At 42.9% G+C, this 5,984-nt stretch overlaps 1 protein-coding gene across 1 annotated transcript in view; it reads left to right on the forward strand.

Annotated features, from left to right (window-relative positions):
* The window catches only part of LOC103614979 (protocadherin gamma-A4-like), a gene marked incomplete at both ends in the record, with an annotated part of 12,601 nt that overhangs the window by 4,785 nt on the left and 1,832 nt on the right, over nucleotides 1–5,984 (forward strand). The window lies entirely within an intron of this gene.

The raw sequence follows: 5,984 nt of genomic DNA on the forward strand, positions 1-5,984 counted from the left end.
TGCGACACCCTGCCGGCCCGGCCGCCGCCCGACGAGCCCGCACCGCTGCTCGGGGAAGAAGAACCTGTCGGCACTCCCGTCATGGACCCAGCCGCTGCACCGGTGAGTTCCTTTGAACCATACTCTTTCAGCGACGCTTACCTTTCCTGCTTCCTTGCTGTTTCACCCCGTTGTCTGTGCTCTAAATAGGGAGGAGGCGAACACTTTTTCACTGCCCAGGCTTACATGTGGCGGGTGGCATGGGGCAGGAGCAGTGGGTGTGTTGCTGACTGGACGTTTTATATGGTGTTTCTTACGTGAGCATTGTGTTTTATGCTGTGCCATAACCTTGAAGGGTATGTGGTGATTACTAGATTTCTGCAGCTGTTAACTTTTTGGCTTGTTTCTTCAGAGGATCCTATTGTGGACCTTTATATTTGATAGTATCTGATCAGATCTGTTGACCTCGTTGCTGAATTGCCCTCGTGCTGAAGGTGTCTTTGAGCTGATACTTTAGTGACTGGGGTTTTATCAGATCTGTATATCTCTTATGAACTTGAGAATATTTTAAGTTTCTCTGAGTAATGTGAAGAGCAGAAAAAATTCTTTCATGCGTTAATGTTTTGACCTTTGTTCCTATATAACGAGAACATGTGCACACAACTTTTTTTCAGAGGCAGCTTTGATGTTCTGCAGTGTTTGGGCAGGGCAAAAAAATGGACAAGTATTGAGTTCATCAGTTTGCTTTCCTACTGCATGATGTTTCCAGCGACTGGCAATTGAATTCTGCCTTGCTCGTTTCAATGAGGTAAAGGTGGGCCTGCGTGTGTCTGATAATGTGTCTGAACATCTTAGCAGCATCAATGCTCTTGCTTGTCACATACTCATGGTGAGCAGTCAGTGCAAAGTCAGCCAGAGAGTGGCCTAAAGCAGGAAAAGAGAGGATTGTACCGTCAGCTGGCTGGGTGTCTCTTCATGTTGTGGCAGTTGCCAAGGCCTGTGACACTTACAGCAGGTGCCCTTTTCCTGCATCCATAAAGGGGAGGCCAATCCCCTGATGAATTTGTCTGCAAGCAATACCCAGGGAAGTGCAAAGTTGCTTCAGAGATTCTGTGTGTAAGAACTGCCACATGAAGCATCATTTTTCTTGCTATATGTTCTACTGTGTCTGGATGTAGAATTTAATCGTGGTTGAATTATGCTTTTCTCAGCCTTGACCAACCTTCAGATGTTATAAGTGGCTCTTGTTTTTATGAAGTAACTGTTGGTGTTATGTCATGTAATGTGTGAGTAAAGGCTGTGAATGCAGAACGAGGAGGACAGAGGATGGCGTCATACCAGGGAAAAGGTGAATCAATGCAGTTTTAGCTGAACAATTATTTGATACTGTGCCCAGTACCAAGGCTTGTGCCATCTTTTCTGTGATCCTGCTTTCTCTGTTTTTAAAGACAGTGGTAGTTCTCTGATAATAGAGCATTTGTCCAATAACTCTGCATTTAGAGAGATGATGTGTGGGTAGATGCTGTGAATGAGTGGTTTACATTGCCTAGAGAATCGCCATCAGAGATCTCAAACGTGGTTTTAATATGAATTTTTAGAACACGGAGAATGTAAAGGATGAGAGGGTACTTCTGCTAGAAATTTACTTGACATTTGAAGTATTTGCAAGAAACTTACTCATTTTATCCTCTCTTACGTCAGATAGAACTCTTCCTGAGAATGCTGGTTCTTGGATGTAGACATAAAGTTTGCATTAATTTTTGCAGAGTCACATGTCTTCTGAAATGCCCATGTGCTGGAGAAGAATGATGTTGTCTTTGAGTTGATTCTGAAGACTGAGACTTTAACTGAACCACGTGTAGCTTATGCCCTCTAGAACATTTTATATTCTGATGCATGTGTTTGTATTATGATACCTCTTCTCCATAAGCAGAAGTTGTGTGGGAAATATGGCTTTCCCTGATGTCTGTCTTCAAAGGTAGCTCCTCTCTTGCATGATACTTGAGCGCACGGAAACATTCTGTCTGCACAGAGACAGGACAGGTTTGCTTGGCTGTGGTTCGAAATGCCTGAAAGGGTGGTGGAAACATTCAGTTTCCACTTTTTGTTATATGAATCCCATTGTTGCAATCCTGTGCATTTTCTATGTCATCTTCTTGAAAGAAATTACTTGGAGATCTGTGCCTCATGATACTAGATACTTCCTCCTGTGTACCTGCTACATTTGACACAGCCTGAAATGTTAAGCTATAATTTCTTCACTTCTGTGGGCTTGTCATTCCTTCCTTGTTGCTTCTCATGTTCTAAAACTGGGTCTGAGTTTGGCTGATAGACCTTGAAGAAGGGATCTGTTGAAATTAACAGACTGGGAGAGCAGTTTCTGCTCACACCCTGAAGGTGTTTAGCTGCCAAGACAAAGACTTTGATATACTTCGGGTTCTGTAAAATACTGCTGAACTTCAGTGTCCAGTTCTTTTTCACTTGCAGTTGACATAGGACCCGTAGTTGGATTTATCCATCGTGCAACTAAATACTGTGAATGCAGAACAAGAGGTTGAATTCATATTAGGAAATTAGGTGGATTATTGCAGTTTTGACTGAGCGCTTGTTTGATTTCATGGTGTGCCATTTTTGTCTGTGATCCTGGTTTCTGTTTTGAAAGGCAGTGGTAGGCCTCTGATAAGAGAGCATTTGTCCAATAGCTCCACATTTAGAAGGATAACACTTGGTTTGATGTCATTAATGAATTATTTCGATTGTCTAAAGAATCTCTGTCAGAGGTATTATCAAAAGTGGCTTAATATGATGTTGTGGAAGCGTGTCTTTAACAAAGTTTGATGTCAAGGTTCACTCTATTACTACATGGATGAAACATTTAAAGGACTCTTATCAAATTAAACTCCTGGCTTTCTGAACTCCTGATGGAACTTACATGCAACCAGGTCCAAGCATAGCCTCAGATATCACCTGTGGCTTATCTCTAATGGAATTATCTACATGGATTTCATTAGTATTAACTTATCAGTCACTTACTGAGGTTCTGCTGTGGCTGAGGGGTCTGGCCGCCTCGGGCAATGAAAGATCTCTTCATCTTAGGTAAGGAATATCAAGTCTTGAGGGGTGTTACTGTTCTAGGGGAAAGTTACCTGGTGTGCAGTCCAGCTGCACTGCAGGGAAGCCTCAAATTGGACCCATCTCTTCATGGTAAAAGATCTCCCTGCCTCGAGGACCAAGCTTGAGAGATGTCCCATAAAATGTGAGGTCATCGCCATGCAGCCAAGCTGCCTAGCAGGGAGATTTCAGAAAATAAATATGACAGCTCACATTGACTTTATGTGAGAAATTGTTTGGGTCAAAGTCAATTGCAAAAACCAGGAAAGGTCTGCATGAGACTCCTTGTGCCCACAACTTTCTTTGTTTGATAAAGGAGTCTGGGAAAAGACACTTGCACATCACTCTGCTCCTTGGAGGTTTTTCTAGAAGAGTTCTTGGCCCAGCTTTGGCAAGTTTCTAATTCCTGTGTGAAAACTCCTTATCTAAACTATATCTCCCTGGAATGTGGCAATGGAGAGTTTGTTTGAAGTTGTAATAACTTTCTTTCAGGCATTTTTTTCCTGGAAGGTTGTGCTTCCGTCTCCCTGTTTTTGGACAGTGCTTTTGCACGAAAAGCTGTGAGCGGAGTTTTTTTCAGGAAATACTTACTTCAGTTACCTAAGACAAAATTCTATGTGTAAGAATGAAGAAACAGAGTGCAAAAGAAAGCCTGTTCAACTTTCTCACAAGACTTAGCTTGAGAAAGAGGCCCATGATAAAGCCTTTAAAGTCAGGGTTTCTTACCGTGTGTGGTCCAGAGTAACACCTCAGGGACTTGCAGCTGGAGACTTCGATGCCTTCCAGGTGCTCTCAGAAATGAATTTCTGTGGTCGAAGTGAAAACTGAGCTATGCTCCTGATCAGTTTCTCTGAAAACATTCTTAATGCATCCTTGCATAGCTCATATAATTGTTTATTCTTTCTCCTCTCCATATGTAGGTTTAATTATAAGTAGTGGCAAAACTTCATCTAACAAGGCCTTGTCCTTTAGTATCTTGTTTAGTCATCTTATAGCTGGTGGGGAAGGCAGGAGATGTGAGTGGCAGACCCTTGAGTTCTAGTTCTGAGTGAAGAGATGCAAACATGGCCTTAGAGTAAGTCACGCTTTTGTGGAACAGTGTGTGCAATAAAAGAGGGGAAGAGATTCCCCTAAGTAAATAGTTCAATGACCACATCACTGCTGGTTGACCACTCCTCTTTTGGTTTGTCCATTTATCATTCCCGTGCTTTTGAATAATTACAGATCTTCTTGGAATGGGGGTGATCAGACAACTGTATCTCCTTTATGTGCAGGATAATTATGCATTATCTTCTCACGAGGTATTTTTGTTAATGATGAAGTCATAAACAAACCTGAAAGTTGAATAGGATTTTAGACAGATGAGAATGATGACACATGGGTAGAATATTTTGTGAATGCGTAGAATAGTTTATACTTCCTGTGGAAGCACTGCTGCATTTCCAAAACCAAAACTGACTACTATATAGTCCAAACTAAGAGTTAACAGCCTCACTTGCTCATTCAGCCACTGGTGACTTCCAGGTGCCTCATGAAACATTTCTTTTAAGGCAGATATATGACAACACACCTGTATATTCCAGGAATCCAGTATTTCCCTCAGGGAGGCCTGTCACAGATTTTGGGTTTGTTTCTTGACAGTCAGAAATGAGTGAGGGATTTGAGCTTCTGCTTTGCGAAAAAGACCTCGTGAAGAACACTGGAGCACAGCCCCACCCGTTGCTGACTCCAGGTGGGTAACAGGCATAGACAAGCTCAAGGAGCACTATTGCATAGGAGCAGTCACCTCTGGACCCCTTCTGCCAAGATGCAGAGCACAGTACAGATTGTAGAGTACAGATGGCCAGTTCCACTAGCCTGGAGATTGTTCTTATCTTTTGGGGACTACAGGACTAAATTCCCCTCTTTGTGATTTCCTACACTGTGCAGGCCTGGATTTCTCACAGTAAGGAATAATCAGCCCCATGTGGGGCAGTGGGAGGTTTTTGGTTTGGCTTCTTTGGGTTATTAAGTGCCAGGAAGCATTGTTGTGATGAAAAAAGCAATATCTGAAGCTTAGGAAAGTCACCCAGTACAATTAAAAGAGACGTAGTGACCCTTTAAAATCAGTGCAGTTTTCTTACCTTATACCTCTAGGCTTCAGTGAATTTCTAGGTGCTCTGGGCACAAGTTTTTAAGGGAGAGTTCTGGCAAAGCAACTGAAAATCATAGACCCAAGGCACCTTCCTCAATAAGGTCATATGGAGTTTTGGATTTGTGTATGCATCATCAGAAATCACCGTAAAATTTTCAGTTGATCATGCTGTTGTTAGATGGCCTTGCCTGATGATAGGACTTATTCCTAGAAGCTCCCCAAATAAAAGCAGGGGAAATATCATGACAATTATTATGACAGGCCCTGAAGTTTCAAGTGTCCACCAAGAGCACTGAGAGTTTCTCCACATTAAAGAGTGATGAGTGCCGGGATGTGCACAGTGCAGAGCCAGCAGAGCCTTGTGCTTTATTTTCCTTTGGCAGGTGTGTACAGTGACACGGGTCTGAGTGCAAGTCCACTGCCTTTGAACTTCACGTCTCTCCCTCAGTGTTCATTATTGTTCAAAATCAGACCCAGACCTGAGCATTTCAGAGTAATGTCAACTCTTGTATGGGCCTTAGTGACAACTGTGGGCAGCAAAGTGGAATATCAGGAAAGGTTGAAAAGATTTGCAAGTTTGGCATGAAGTGATAGAGAGGGTTTGGAAAAGAGTTGCAACTGGGTTGTGTAGGTTTACAGTTTGCATATCTCTTGTTGTTGCAACTAGACACGGGGCTGTACCCATAGTGAGTAGCCTTACACACTTTGGAAATGAAATTTCACAAGGCGGCTGCAGCGGCGTCGCGGCGCCTCCGGGTGC

This window comes from Corvus brachyrhynchos, unplaced genomic scaffold, assembly GCF_000691975.1.
Source record: "Corvus brachyrhynchos isolate BGI_N302 unplaced genomic scaffold, ASM69197v1 scaffold545, whole genome shotgun sequence".
In the NCBI taxonomy this organism is placed as follows: domain Eukaryota; kingdom Metazoa; phylum Chordata; class Aves; order Passeriformes; family Corvidae; genus Corvus; species Corvus brachyrhynchos.